Source organism: Lampetra planeri, chromosome 52, assembly GCF_965212315.1.
Source record: "Lampetra planeri chromosome 52, kcLamPlan1.2.h2, whole genome shotgun sequence".
Classification (NCBI taxonomy): domain Eukaryota; kingdom Metazoa; phylum Chordata; class Hyperoartia; order Petromyzontiformes; family Petromyzontidae; genus Lampetra; species Lampetra planeri.
The window spans coordinates 7,774,085-7,790,386 of NC_136158.1; the positions used below are offsets into that span (position 1 = coordinate 7,774,085).

At 57.8% G+C, this 16,302-nt stretch overlaps 1 protein-coding gene across 4 annotated transcripts in view; it reads right to left on the bottom strand.

The window, feature by feature from the left end:
- LOC144734721 (ATPase MORC2-like) overlaps positions 1 to 16,302 on the bottom strand; it is a 110,225-nt gene that overhangs the window by 62,381 nt on the left and 31,542 nt on the right. The gene's annotated exons all lie outside the window — the stretch shown is intronic.

A 16,302-nucleotide genomic window follows, 5' to 3' on the forward strand; every position in this document is an offset into this window, starting at 1 on the left:
CCTCACCACTCACCCTCACCCCTCACCACTCACGCTCACCACTCACCCTCACCACTCACCCCTCTCCCTCACCACTCACCCTCACCACTCACCCCTCTCCCTCACCACTCACCCCTCTCCCTCACCACTCACGCTCACCACTCACCCTCACCACTCACCCCTCTCCCTCACCACTACCACTCACCCCTCTCCCTAACCACTCACGCTCACCCTCACCACTCACCCTCACCAATCATCCTCACTACTCACCACTCACCACTGACTCTCACCACTCACGCTCAACACTCACTTCTCTCCTTCACCACTCACCCTCACCACTCTCCGTCACCACTCACCCTCACCACTCACCCTCAACACTCTCCCTCACCAATCACCCTCACCAATCACCCTCACCAATCATCCTCACCACTCACCCTCACCACCACCACTCACCCTCACCACTCACGCTCACCACTCACCCCTCTCCCTCACCACTCACGCTCACCCCTGTCCCTCACCACTCACCATCACCACTCACCCCTCTCCCTAACCACTCACGCTCACCACTCACCCTCACCAATCATCCTCACTACTCACCACTCACCCTTACCACTCACTCTCACCACTCACGCTCACCACTCAACATCACCACTCACCACTCACCCCTCTCCCTCACCCTCACTACTCACCACTCACCCTCACCACTCACGCTCACCACTCAACGTCACCACTCACCACTCACCCCTCTCCCTCACCCTCACTACTCACCACTCACCCTCACCACTCACCCTCACCACTCACACTCACCACTCACCCTCACCACTCACCCTCACCACTCACCCTTCTCCCTCATCATTTACGCTCACCATTCACCCTCATCACTCACCCCTCTCCCTAACCACTCACGCTCACCCTCACCACTCACCCTCACCAATCATCCTCACTACTCACCACTCACCACTGACTCTCACCACTCACGCTCAACACTCACTTCTCTCCTTCACCACTCACCCTCACCACTCTCCGTCACCACTCACCCTCACCACTCACCCTCAACACTCTCCCTCACCAATCACCCTCACCAATCACCCTCACCAATCATCCTCACCACTCACCCTCACCACCACCACTCACCCTCACCACTCACGCTCACCACTCACCCCTCTCCCTCACCACTCACGCTCACCCCTGTCCCTCACCACTCACCATCACCACTCACCCCTCTCCCTAACCACTCACGCTCACCACTCACCCTCACCAATCATCCTCACTACTCACCACTCACCCTTACCACTCACTCTCACCACTCACGCTCACCACTCAACATCACCACTCACCACTCACCCCTCTCCCTCACCCTCACTACTCACCACTCACCCTCACCACTCACGCTCACCACTCAACGTCACCACTCACCACTCACCCCTCTCCCTCACCCTCACTACTCACCACTCACCCTCACCACTCACCCTCACCACTCACACTCACCACTCACCCTCACCACTCACCCTCACCACTCACCCTTCTCCCTCATCATTTACGCTCACCATTCACCCTCATCACTCACCCCTCTCCCTCACCACTCACCCTCACCCCTCACCACTCAGGCTCACCACTCACCCTCACCACTCACCCCTCTCCCTCACCACTCACCCTCACCACTCACGCTCACCACTCACCCCTCTCCCTCACCACTCACCCCTCTCCCTCACCACTCACCCCTCTCCCTCACCACTCACGCTCACCACTCACCCTCACCACTCACCCCTCTCCCTCACCACTACCACTCACCCCTCTCCCTAACCACTCACGCTCACCCTCACCACTCACCCTCACCAATCATCCTCACTACTCACCACTCACCACTGACTCTCACCACTCACGCTCACCACTCACCTCTCTCCTTCACCACTCACCCTCACCACTCTCCGTCACCACTCACCGTCACCACTCACCCTCAACACTCTCCCTCACCAATCACCCTCACCAATCATCCTCACCACTCACCCTCACCACCACCACTCACCCTCACCACTCACGCTCACCACTCACCCCTCACCCTTCTCCCTCACCACTCACCCTAACCACTCACCCCTCTCCCTCACCACTCACGCTCACCACTCACCCTCACCACTCACTCTCACCACTCACCCCTCTCCCTCACCACTCACCATCACCACTCACCCCTCTCCCTAACCACTCACGCTCACCCTCACCACTCACCCTCACCAATCATCCTCACTACTCACCCTCACCACTCACCACTGACTCTCAACACACACGCTCACCACTCACCTCTCTCCTTCACCACTCACCCTCACCACTCTCCATCACCACTCACCCTCACCCTCACCCTCACCAATCACCCTCACCACTTTCACTCACCAATCAGCCTCACCAATCATCCTCACCACTCACGCTCACCACCACCACTCACCCTCACCACTCACCCCTCTCCCTCACCAATCACCCTAACCACTCACCCTAACCACTCACCCCTCTCCCTCACCACTCACGCTCACCACTCACCCTCACCACTCACCACTCACCCCTCTCCGTCATCACTCACCCTCATCACTCACCCCTCTCCCTCACCACCACCACTATTTCTCACCACTCTTTCTCACCCTCACCAATCATCCTCACTACTCACCACTCACCCTCATCACTCACCCTCACCACTCACCACTCACTCACTCTAACCACTCACGCTCACCACTCAACCTCACCACTCACCACTCACCCCTCTCACCACTCACACTCACCACTCACCCCTCACCCTTCTCCCTCATCATTTACGCTCACCATTCACCCTCACCACTCACCCTTCTCCCTCACCACTCACCCCTCTCCCTCACCACTCACGCTCACCACTCACCCCTCTCTCTCACCACTCACCCTCACCACTCACCCCTCTCTCTCACCACTCACCCTCACCACTCACCCCTCTCTCTCACCACTCACGCTCACCACTCACACCTCTCCCTCACCACTCACCCTCACCACTCACCCCTCTCCCTCACCACTCACCCCTCTCCCTCACCACTCACCCCTCTCCCTCACCACTCACCCCTCTCCCTCACCACTCACGCTCACCACTCACCCTCACCACTCACCCTCACCACTCACCCCTCTCCCTCACCACTGACCATCACCACTCACCCCTCTCCTTAACCACTCACGCTCACCCTCACCACTCACCCTCACTAATCATCCTCACTACTCACCGCTCACCCTCACCACTCACCACTGACTCTCACCACTCACGCTCACCACTCACCTCTCTCCTTCACCACTCACCACTCTCCGTCACCACTCACCCTCACCCTCACCACTCACCCTCACCACTCACCCTCACCACTCTCCCTCACCAATCACCCTCACCACTTTCCCTCACCAATCACCCTCACCACTCACCCTCACCACCACCACTCACCCCTCACCCTTCTCCCTCATCAGTTACGCTCACCATTCACCCTCACCACTCACCCCTCTCCCTCACCACTCACTCTCACCCCTCACCTCTCACGCTCACCACTCACCCCTCTCCCTCAACACTCACCCTCACCACTCACCCCTCTCCCTCACCACTCACCCCTCTCCCTCACCACTCACCCCTCTCCCTCACCACTCACCCCTCTCCCTCACCACTCACGCTCACCACTCACGCTCACCACTCACCCTCACCACTCACCCCTCTCCCTCACCACTCACCATCACCACTCACCCCTCTCCCTAACCACTCACGCTCACCCTCACCACTCACCCTCACCAATCATCCTCACTACTCACCACTCACCCTCATCACTCACCCTCACCACACACCACTCACTCTCACCACTCACGCTCACCACTCAACCTCACCACTCACCACTCACCCCTCTCCCTCACTACTCACCACTCACCCTCACCACTCACGCTCACCACTCACCCTCACCACTCACCACTCACCCTTCTCACTCATCATTTACGCTCACCATTCACCCTCACCACTCACCCCTCTCCCTCACCACTCACCCTCACCCCTCTCCCTTACCACTCACGCTCACCACTCACCCGTCTCCCTCACCACTCACCCTCACCACTCACCCCTCTCCCTCACCACTCACCCCTCTCCCTCACCACTCACCCCTCTCCCTCACCACTCACCCCTCTCCCTCACCACTCACCCCTCTCCCTCACCACTCACCCCTCTCCCTCACCACTCACCCCTCTCACTCACCACTCACGCTCACCACTCACCCTCACCACTCACCCCTCTCCCTCACCACTCACCATCACCACTCACCCCTCTCCCTAACCACTCACGCTCACCCTCACCACTCACCCTCACCAATCATCCTCACTACTCACCACTCACCACTGACTCTCACCACTCACGCTCACCACTCACCTCTCTCCTTCACCACTCTCCGTCACCACTCACCCTCACCACTCACCCTCAACACTCCCTCACCAATCACCCTCACCAATCACCCTCACCAATCATCCTCACCACTCACCCTCACCACCACCACTCACCCTCACCACTCACGCTCACCACTCACCCCTCACCCTTCTCCCTCACCACTCACCCTAACCACTCACCCCTCTCCCTCACCACTCACGCTCACCACTCACCCACACCACTCAATCTCACCACTCACCCCTCTCCCTCACCACTCACCATCACCACTCACCCCTCTCCCTAACCACTCACGCTCACCCTCACCACTCACCCTCACCAATCATCCTCACTACTCACCCTCACCACTCACCACTGACTCTCAACACTCACGCTCACCACTCACCACTCACCACTCACCTCTCTCCTTCACCACTCACCCTCACCACTCTCCATCACCACTCACCCTCACCACTCACCCTCACCCTCACCAATCACCCTCACCACTTTCACTCACCAATCAGCCTCACCAATCATCCTCACCACTCACCCTCACCACCACCACTCACCCTCACCACTCACCACTCACCCCTCACCCTTCTCCCTCACCACTCACCCTAACCACTCACCCCTCTCCCTCACCAATCACCCTAACCACTCACCCTAACCACTCACCCCTCTCCCTCACCACTCACGCTCACCACTCACCCTCACCACTCACCACTCACCCCTCTCCGTCACCACTCACCCTCATCACTCACCCCTCTCCCTCACCACCACCACTCTTTCTCACCACTCTTTCTCACCCTCACCAATCATCCTCACTACTCACCACTCACCCTCATCACTCACCCTCACCACTCACCACTCACTCTCACCACTCACGCTCACCACTCAACCTCACCACTCACCACTCACCCCTCTCACCACTCACGCTCACCACTCACCCCTCACCCTTCTCCCTCATCATTTACGCTCACCATTCACCCTCACCACTCACCCCTCTCCCTCACCACTCACCCTCACCCCTCTCCCTCACCACTCACGCTCACCACTCACCCCTCTCTCTCACCACTCACCCTCACCACTCACCCCTCTCTCTCACCACTCACCCTCACCACTCACCCCTCTCTCTCACCCCTCTCTCTCACCACTCACGCTCACCACTCACCCCTCTCCCTCACCACTCACCCCTCTCTCTCACCACTCACCCCTCTCCCTCACCACTCACCCCTCTCCCTCACCACTCACCCCTCTCCCTCACCAATCACGCTCACCACTCACCCTCACCACTCACCCTCACCACTCACCCTCACCACTCACCCTCACCACTCACCCCTCTCCCTCACCACTGACCATCACCACTCACCCCTCTCCCTAACCACTCACGCTCACCCTCACCACTCACCCTCACTAATCATCCTCACTACTCACCGCTCACCCTCACCACTCACCACTGACTCTCACCACTCACGCTCACCACTCACCTCTCTCCTTCACCACTCATCCTCACCACTCTCCGTCACCACTCACCCTCACCACTCACCCTCACCCTCACCACTCACCCTCACCACTCTCCCTCACCAATCACCCTCACCAATCACGCTCACCACTCACCCTCACCACCACCACTCACCCCTCACCCTTCTCCCTCATCAGTTACGCTCACCATTCACCCTCACCACTCTCCCTCACCACTCACCCTCACACCTCTCCCTCACCTCTCACGCTCACCACTCACCCCTCTCCCTCAACACTCACCCTCACCACTCACCCCTCTCCCTCACCACTCACCCCTCTCCCTCACCACTCACCCCTCTCCCTCACCACTCACGCTCACCACTCACAGTCACGCTCACCACTCACCCTCACCACTCACCCCTCTCCCTCACCACTCTCCATCACCACTCACCCCTCTCCCTAACCACTCACGCTCACCCTCACCACTCACCCTCACCAATCATCCTCACAACTCACCACTCACCCTCATCACTCACCCTCACCACACACCACTCACTCTCACCACTCACGCTCACCACTCAACCTCACCACTCACCCCTCTCCCTCACTACTCACCACTCACCCTCACCACTCACGCTCACCAGTCACCCTCACCACTCACCACTCACCCTTCTCCCTCATCATTTACGCTCACCATTCACCCTCACCACTCACCCCTCTCCCTCACCCTCACCCCTCTCCCTTACCACTCACGCTCACCACTCACCCCTCTCCCTCACCACTCACCCCTCTCCCTCACCACTCACCCCTCTCCCTCACCCCTCTCCCTCACCACTCACGCTCACCACTCACCCTCACCACTCACCCCTCTCCCTCACCACTCACCATCACCACTCACCCCTCTCCCTAACCACTCACGCTCACCCTCACCACTCACCCTCACTAATCATCCTCACTACTCACCGCTCACCCTCACCACTCACCTCTCTCCTTCACCACTCACCCTCACCACTCTCCTCACCCTCACCACTCACACTCACCAATCACCCTCACCACTCTTCCTCACCAATCACCCTCACCAATCACCCTCACCAATCATCCTCACCACTCACCCTAACCACCACCACTCACCCTCACCACTCACGCTCACCACTCACCCCTCACCCTTCTCCCTCACCCTAACCACTCACCCCTCTCCCTCACCACTCACGCTCACCACTCACCCTCACCACTCACCCCTCTCCCTCACCACTCACCATCACCACTCACCCCTCTCCCTAACCACTCACGCTCACCCTCACCACTCACCCTCACTAATCATCCTCACTACTCACCGCTCACCCTCACCACTCACCTCTCTCCTTCACCACTCACCCTCACCACTCTCCTCACCCTCACCACTCACACTCACCAATCACCCTCACCACTCTTCCTCACCAATCACCCTCACCAATCACCCTCACCAATCATCCTCACCACTCACCCTAACCACCACCACTCACCCTCACCACTCACGCTCACCACTCACCCCTCACCCTTCTCCCTCACCCTAACCACTCACCCCTCTCCCTCACCACTCACGCTCACCACTCACCCTCACCACTCACCATCACCACTCACCCCTCTCCCTAACCACTCACCCTCACCACTCACCCTCACCAATCATCCTCACTACTCACCACTTACCCTCACCACTCACCACTGTCTCTCACCACTCACGCTCACCACTCACCCTCACCACTCACCATCACCACTCACCCCTCTCCCTAACCACTCACCCTCACCACTCACCCTCACCAATCATCCTCACTACTCACCACTCACCCTCACCACTGTCTCTCACCACTCCCGCTCACCACTCACCTCTTTCTGTCACCAATCACCTTCACCAATCATCCTCACCAATCATCCTCACCACTCACCCTCACCACCACCACTCACCCTCACCACTCACGCTCACAACTCACCCTCACCACTCACCCTCACCACTCACCCTTTACGCTCACCATTCACCCTCACCACTCACCATCACCACTCACCCCTCTCACTAACCACTCACCCTCACCACTCACCCTCACCAATCATCCTCACTACTCACCACTCACCCTCACCACTCACCACTGTCTCTCACCACTCACGCTCACCACTCACCCTCACCACTCACGCTCACCACTTACCCTCACCACTCACCATCACCACTCACCCCTCTACCTAACCACTCACCCTCACCACTCACCCTCACCAATCATCCTCACTACTCACCACTCACCCTCACCACTCACTCTCACCAATCACCTCTCTCATTCACCACTCACTCTCACCACTCACCCCTCTCCGTCACCACTCACCCTCACCACTCACCCTCACCACTCTCCCTCACCAATCACCCTCACCACTCTCCCTCACCAATTACCCTCACCAATCATCCTCACCACTCACCCTCACCACTCACCCTCACCACTCACCCTCACCACTCACGCTCAGCACTCACCCTCACCACTCACCCTCACCACTCACCCTTCTCCCTCATTATTTACGCTCACCATTCACCCTCACCCCTCTCCCTCACCACTCACCCTCACCACTCACCCCTCTCCCTCACCATTCACCCTCACCACTCACCCCTCTCCCTCACCACTCACCCCTCTCCCTCACCAATCACCCTCACCAATCACCCTCACCACTTTCCCTCACCAATCATCCTCACCACTCACCCTCACCATTCACCCTCACCACTCACCCCTCTCCCTCACCACTCACCATCACCACTCACCCCTCTCCCTAACCACTCACGCTCACCCTCACCAATCATCCTCACTACTCACCACTCACTCTCACCACTCACGCTCACCACTCACCTCTCTCCTTCACCACTCACCCTCACCACTCTCCGTCACCACTCACCCTCACCACTCACCCCTCTCCCTCACCAATCACCCTCACCACTTTCCCTCACCAATCACCCTCACCACTCACCCTCACCACCACCACTCACCCTCACCACTCATGCTCACCACTCACCCCTCACCCTTCTCCCTCACCACTCACCTTAACCACTCACCCCTCTCCCTCACCAATCACCCTAACCACTCACCCCTCTCCCTCACCACTCACGCTCACCACTCACCTCTCTCCTTCACCACTCACCCTCACCACTCTCCGTCACCACTCACCCTCACCACTTTCCCTCACCAATCACCCTCACCAATCATCCTCACCACTCACCCTCACCACCACCACTCACTCTCACCACTCATGCTCACCACTCACCCCTCACCCTTCTCCCTCACCACTCACCTTAACCACTCACCCCTCTCCCTCACCAATCACCCTAACCACTCACCCCTCTCCCTCACCACTCACGCTCACCACTCACCTCTCTCCTTCACCACTCACCCTCACCACTCTCCGTCACCACTCACCCTCACCACTTTCCCTCACCAATCACCCTCACCAATCATCCTCACCACTCACCCTCACCACCACCACTCACTCTCACCACTCATGCTCACCACTCACCCCTCACCCTTCTCCCTCACCACTCACCTTAACCACTCACCACTCTCCCTCACCAATCACCCTAACCACTCACCACTCGCCCTCACCACTCACTCTCACCACTCACGCTCACCACTCACGCTCACCACTCACCCTCACCACTCACCACTCACCCCTCTCCGTCACCACTCACCCTCATCACTAACCCCTCTCCCTCACCACTCACCACCACCACTCTTTCTCACCACTCTTACTCACCACTCACCCTCACCAATCACCCCTCTCCGTCAACACTCACCCTCACCACTCACCCTCACCAATCACCCTCACCGCTCATCAATCACCCTCACCACTCACCCTTCTCCCTCACCACTCACCCTAACCACTCACCCCTCTCCCTCACCAATCACCCTAACCACTCACCCCTCTCCCTCACCACTCACGCTCACCACTCACCCTCACCACTCACCCTTCTCCCTCATCATTTACGCTCACCATTCACCCTCGCCACTCACCCCTCTCGCTCACCACTCACCCTCACCCCTCTCCCTCACCACTCACGCTCACCACTCACCCTCACCCCTCTCCCTCACCACTCACCCTCACCATTCACCCCTCCACCTCACCACTCACCCCTCTCCATCACCACTCACGCTCACCACTCACCCTCACCCCTCACCACTCACCCTAACCACTCACCCCTCTCCCTCACCAATCACCCTAACCACTCACCCCCTCTCCCTCACCACTCACCCTCACTACTCACCCTCACCACTCACCCTCACCACTCACCCTCACCACTCACCCCTCTCCCTCACCACTCACCATCACCACTCACCCCTCTCCCTAACCACTCACGCTTACCACTCACCCTCACCACTCCCCCCTCACCAATCATCCTCACTACTCACCACTCACCCTCACCACTCACCACTCACTCTCACCAATCACCTCTCTCGTTCACCACTCACCCTCACCACTCACCCCTCTCCGTCACCACTCACCCTCACCACTCACCCTCACCACTCACCCCTCTCCGTCACCACTCACCCTCACCACTCTCCCTCACCAATCACCCTCACCAATTACCCTCACCAATCATCCTCACCACTCACCCTCACCACCACCACTCACCCTCACCACTCACCCTCACCACTCACCCTCATCACTCATGCTCAGCACTCACCCTCACCACTCACCCTCACCACTCACCCTTCTCCCTCATCATTTACGCTCACCATTCACCCTCACCCCTCTCCCTCACCACTCACCCTCACCCCTCTCCCTCACCACTCACCCTCACCACTCACCCTCACCACTCCCCCCTCTCCCTCACCACTCACCATCACCACTCACCCCTCTCCCTAACCACTCACGCTCACCCTCACCAATCATCCTCACCACTCACCACTCACGCTCACCACTCACTCTCACCACTCACGCTCACCACTCACCTCTCTCCTTCACCACTCACCCTCACCACTCTCCGTCACCACTCACTCTCACCACTCACCCTCACCAATCACCCTCACCACTTTCCCTCACCAATCACCCTCACCAATCATCCTCACCACTCACCCTCACCACCACCACTCACCCTCACCACTCATGCTCACCACTCACCCTTCTCCATCACCACTCACCCTAACCACTCACCCCTCTCCCTCACCAATCACCCTAACCACTCACCCCTCACCACTCACGCTCACCACTCACCCTCACCAATCATCCTTACTACTCACTACTCACCCTCACCACTCGCCCTCACCACTCACGCTCACCACTCACCCTCACCACTCACCCCTCTCCGTCACCACTCACCCTCATCACTCACCCCTCTCCCTCACCACTCACCACCACCACTCTTTCTCACCACTCTTACTCACCACTCACCCTCACCACTCACCCCTCTCCGTCACCACTCACCCTCACCACTCACCCTCACCAATCACCCTTCTCCCTCACCACTCACCCTAACCACTCACCCCTCTCCCTCACCAATCACCCTAACCACTCACCCCTCTCCCTCACCACTCACGCTCACCACTCACCACTCACCCTCACCACTCACCTTTCTCCCTCATCATTTACGCTCACCATTCACCCTCACCACTCACCCCTCTCGCTCACCACTCACCCTCACCCCTCTCCCTCACCACTCACGCTCACCACTCAACCTCACCCCTCTCCCTCGCCACTCACCCTCACCATTCACCCCTCCACCTCACCACTCACCCCTCTCCATCACCACTCACGCTCACCACTCACCCTCACCACTCACCCCTCTCCCTCACCACTCACCCTAACCACTCACCCCTCTCCCTCACCAATCACCCTAACCACTCACCCCTCTCCCTCACCACTCACGCTCACCACTCACCCTCACCACTCACCCCTCTCCCTCACCACTCACCCTAACCACTCACCCCTCTCCCTCACCACTCACCACTCACCCTCACTACTCACTACTCACCCTCACCACTCACCCTCACCACTCACCCTCACCACTCACCCTCACCACTCACCCTCACCACTCACCTTTCTCCCTCATCATTTACGCTCACCATTCACCCTCACCACTCACCCCTCTCCCTCACCACTCACCACCACCACTCTTTCTCACCACTCTTTCTCACCACTCATCCCTCTCCATCACCACTCACCCTCACCACTCACCCTCACCACTCACGCTCAGCACTCACCCTCACCACTCACCACTCACCCTCACCACTCACCCTTCTCCCTCATCATTTACGCTCACCATTCACCCTCACCACTCACCCCTCTCCCTCACCACTCACCCCTCTCCCTCACCACTCACGCTCACCACTCACCCTCACCACTCCCCCCTCTTCCTCACCACTCACCCTCACCACTCACCCCTCTTCCTCACCACTCACCCTCACCCTCACCACTCACCCCTCTCCCTCACCCCTCTCCCTAACCACTCACGCTCACCCTCACTACTCACCCTCACCAATCATCCTCACTACTCACCACTCACTCTCACCACTCACGCTCACCACTCACCTCTCTCCTTCACCACTCACCCTCACCACTCACCCTCACCACTCTCCGTCACCACTCTCCGTCACCACTCTCCGTCACCACTCTCCGTCACCACTCTCCGTCACCACTCTCCGTCACCACTCTCCGTCACCACTCTCCGTCACCACTCTCCGTCACCACTCTCCGTCACCACTCTCCGTCACCACTCTCCGTCACCACTCTCCGTCACCACTCTCCGTCACCACTCTCCGTCACCACTCTCCGTCACCACTCTCCGTCACCACTCTCCGTCACCACTCTCCGTCACCACTCTCCGTCACCACTCTCCGTCACCACTGTCCGTCACCACTCTCCGTCACCACTCTCCGTCACCACTCACCCTCACCACTCACCCTCACCACTCACCCTCACCACTCACCCTCACCAATCACCCTCACCAATCATCCTCACCACTCATCCTCACCACTCACCACCACCACTCACCCTCACCACTCACCCCTCACCCTTCTCCCTCACCACTCACCCTAACCACTCACCCCTCTCCCTCACCAATCACCCTAACCAATCACCCCTCTCCCTCACCACTCACGCTCGCCACTCACCCTCACCAATCATCCTCACTACTCACTACTCACCCTCACCACTCACCACTCACTCTCACCACTCACGCTCACCACTCACCCTCACCACTCACCCCTCTCCGTCACCACTCACCCTCACCACTCACCCTCACCAATCACCCTCACCGCTCATCAATCACCCTCACCACTCACCCTTCTCCCTCACCACTCACCCTAACCACTCACCCCTCTCCCTCACCAATCACCCTAACCACTCACCCCTCTCCCTCACCACTCACGCTCACCACTCACCCTCACCACTCACCCTTCTCCCTCATCATTTACGCTCACCATTCACCCTCACCACTCACCCCTCTCCCTCACCACTCACCCCTCTCCCTCACCACTCACGCTCACCACTCACCCTCACCACTCACCCCTCTCCCTCACAACTCACCCTCACCATTCACCCCTCTCCCTCACCACTCACCCCTCTCCATCACCACTCACGCTCACCACTCACCCTCACCACTCACCCTCACCACTCACCCTCACCACTCACCCCTCTCCCTCACCACTCACCATCACCACTCACCCCTCTCCCTAACCACTCACGCTCACCACTCACCCTCACCACTCACCCTCAACAATCATCCTCACTAATCACCACTCACCCTCACCACTCACTCTCACCAATCACCTCTCTCGTTCACCACTCACCCTCACCACTCACCCCTCTCCGTCACCACTCACCACTCACCCTCACCACTCTCCCTCACCAATCATCCTCACCACTCACCCTCACCACCACCACTCACCCTCACCACTCACGCTCACCACTCACCCTAACCACTCACCCCTCTCCCTCACCAATCACCCTAACCACTCACCCCTCTCCCTCACCACTCTTTCTCACCACTGACCCTCACCACTCACCCTCACCACTCACCCCTCTCCCTCACCACTCACGCTCACCACTCACCCTCACCAATCATCCTCACCACTCACCCTCACCACTCACCCCTCACTAATCACCACTCACAACCGCCACTCGCCCTCACCAATCACCAATCACCACTCACCCTCACTGCTCACCCCTCATCCCTCACCACTCGCCCTCACCACTCACGCTCACCCTCACCACTCACTAATCACCACTCACAACCGCCACTCGCCCTCACCACTCACCCCTATCCCTCACCACTCACACTCACCACTGACCCTCACCACTCACCCTCACCACTCACCCTCACCATTCACCCTCACCAATCATCCTCACTACTCACCACTCTTCCTCACCACTCTTCCTCACCACTCACCCCTCTCACTCACCACTCACCCTCACCAATCACCACTCACCCTCACTGCTCACCCTCACCACTCACCACTCACCCTCACCACTCTTCCTCACTACTCACCATTCACCCTCACCACTCACCACTCTCGCTCACCACTCACCCTCACCACTCACCCTCACCACTCTCGCTCACCAATCACCCTCCCAACTCACCCTCACTACTCACACTCACTACTCACCCTCACCACTCTCCCTCGGTTGTGAGTGATTAGTGCGGGGTGAGTGGTGAGGGTGAGCGTGAGTGGTGAGCGTGAGTGGTGAGGGTGAGTGGTGAGGGTGAGCAGTGAGGGTGAGTGGTGATTGGTGAGGTTGATGGTGAGTGGTGAGGGTGATTGGTGAGGGTGAGTGGTGAGCGGTGAGAGTGAGTGGTTGTTGTGAGGGTGAGTGGTGAGAGTGAGTGGTGAGGGTGAGTGGCGGTTGTGAGTGGTGATTACTGAGTGGTGAGGGTGAGCGTGAGTGGTGAGTAGTGAGGGTGAGTGGTGAGCGTGAGTGGTGAGGGTGAGTTGTGAGTGGTGAGGGTGAGTGGTGAGGGTGAGTGGTGAGAGTGGTTAGTAGTTAGGGTGAGTGGTGATGGTGAGTAGTGAGTAGTGAGAGTTAGTGGAGAGTGGTGAGGGTGAGTGGTGATTGGTCAGTAGTGATTGGTGAGGATGAGTGGTGAGTAGTGAGGGTGAGGTCGAGTGGTGAGGGTGAGTGGTGAGGGTGATTAGTGAGGGTGAGTGGTGAGGGTGAGTGGAGAGGGAGAGGGTGAGTGGTGAGCGGTGAGGGTGAGTGGTGGTGGTGAGGGTGAGTGGTAAGCGTGAGTGATGAGGGAGAGGGTGAGTGGTGAGGGTGAGTGGTGAGCGTGAGTGGTGAGTATTGTCAAAGCCCACCGGGCTTTGACAATACTTTAGTATCTGTGTATATATGTAAGGTTATATTGGTAGGAACGAAGTGGACCAGCCTACAATAGATTATATCGTCCGTCCGTTTGTCCGTCCGTCCGTGTAGCAACATCGCCCCCTACTGCAAACACTTGGTATGACCCTACAAAAACCTTTACTCAGTGACGCTTTCCTGGCTAAACAAGTGTAACATTCCCTTATAATTCCCTCAGATAACTTTTAATTAAAACATTTCAATTAATGAGGCTTTCCTGGCTAAACAATTGTAACATTCCGTTATAATTCCCTGAGATAGCTTTTAATTAAAACTTGTAAATTAAAATTTAACTCACAGCGGCCTAAAGCCTACAGCTAGGCCTAAAGCCTCGAACAACGCCTCAAACTCTCCCTTCGTATCGTTCCCCCGCGTGTGTGCAAGGGAGTTAATCTTTAACAATGTTACATTCCCTGATGCTTTTAAATAGAAACATTTAAATTTAAAGCTTTTACATAAATAATAAAAACAGTTAAATTAAAAATTAACTCACGGCAGCCTAAAGCCTACATCTAGGCCTAAAGCCTAGACCTAGGCCTCAAACTCTCCCTTCGTATCGTTCTCCCGCGTGTGTGAAAGGGAGTTAATGTTTAACAATGTTACATTCCCTGATGTTTTTTAATAGAAACATTTAAATTGAAAGCTTTTACATTAAAAACAACTCCCTACCCCCCCCTCGTCGGCGGCTCTCCAGCCTAGAGCCAGGCCTGGGAATCTCTCCCCCACTAGGGGTGTATTGGGCGGGGCTACAGCGGCAGGGGGCGGGGCTACGCGGGGCTGGGCGGGGCAACGGCGGCAGGGGGCGTGGGCACGAGGTGGAGGGTGGGGCTACGCGGGGTTGGGGCGGGGTTACGGCGGTAAGGGGCGGGGCAACGAGCTGGGGGTGGGGACACCGAGATGGGGCGGGGCCACAGGTGGCCGGGGCGGGGTTACGCGGGTGGAGGGCGGGACCACGGGGCATCCACTTATTGGTGGCCATTTTTTGCCATTTCATTTTATTATAGCCATTCAATTGTTCGTTCCTACCAGCCCACCCCGCAGGGTCCTGTTTAAGAAATATATTTTTCACCCGGGCAACGCCGGGTACTTCTGCTAGTAACCTATAAAAATAACTTCCAACCCAAAGCCTACTAAAATAA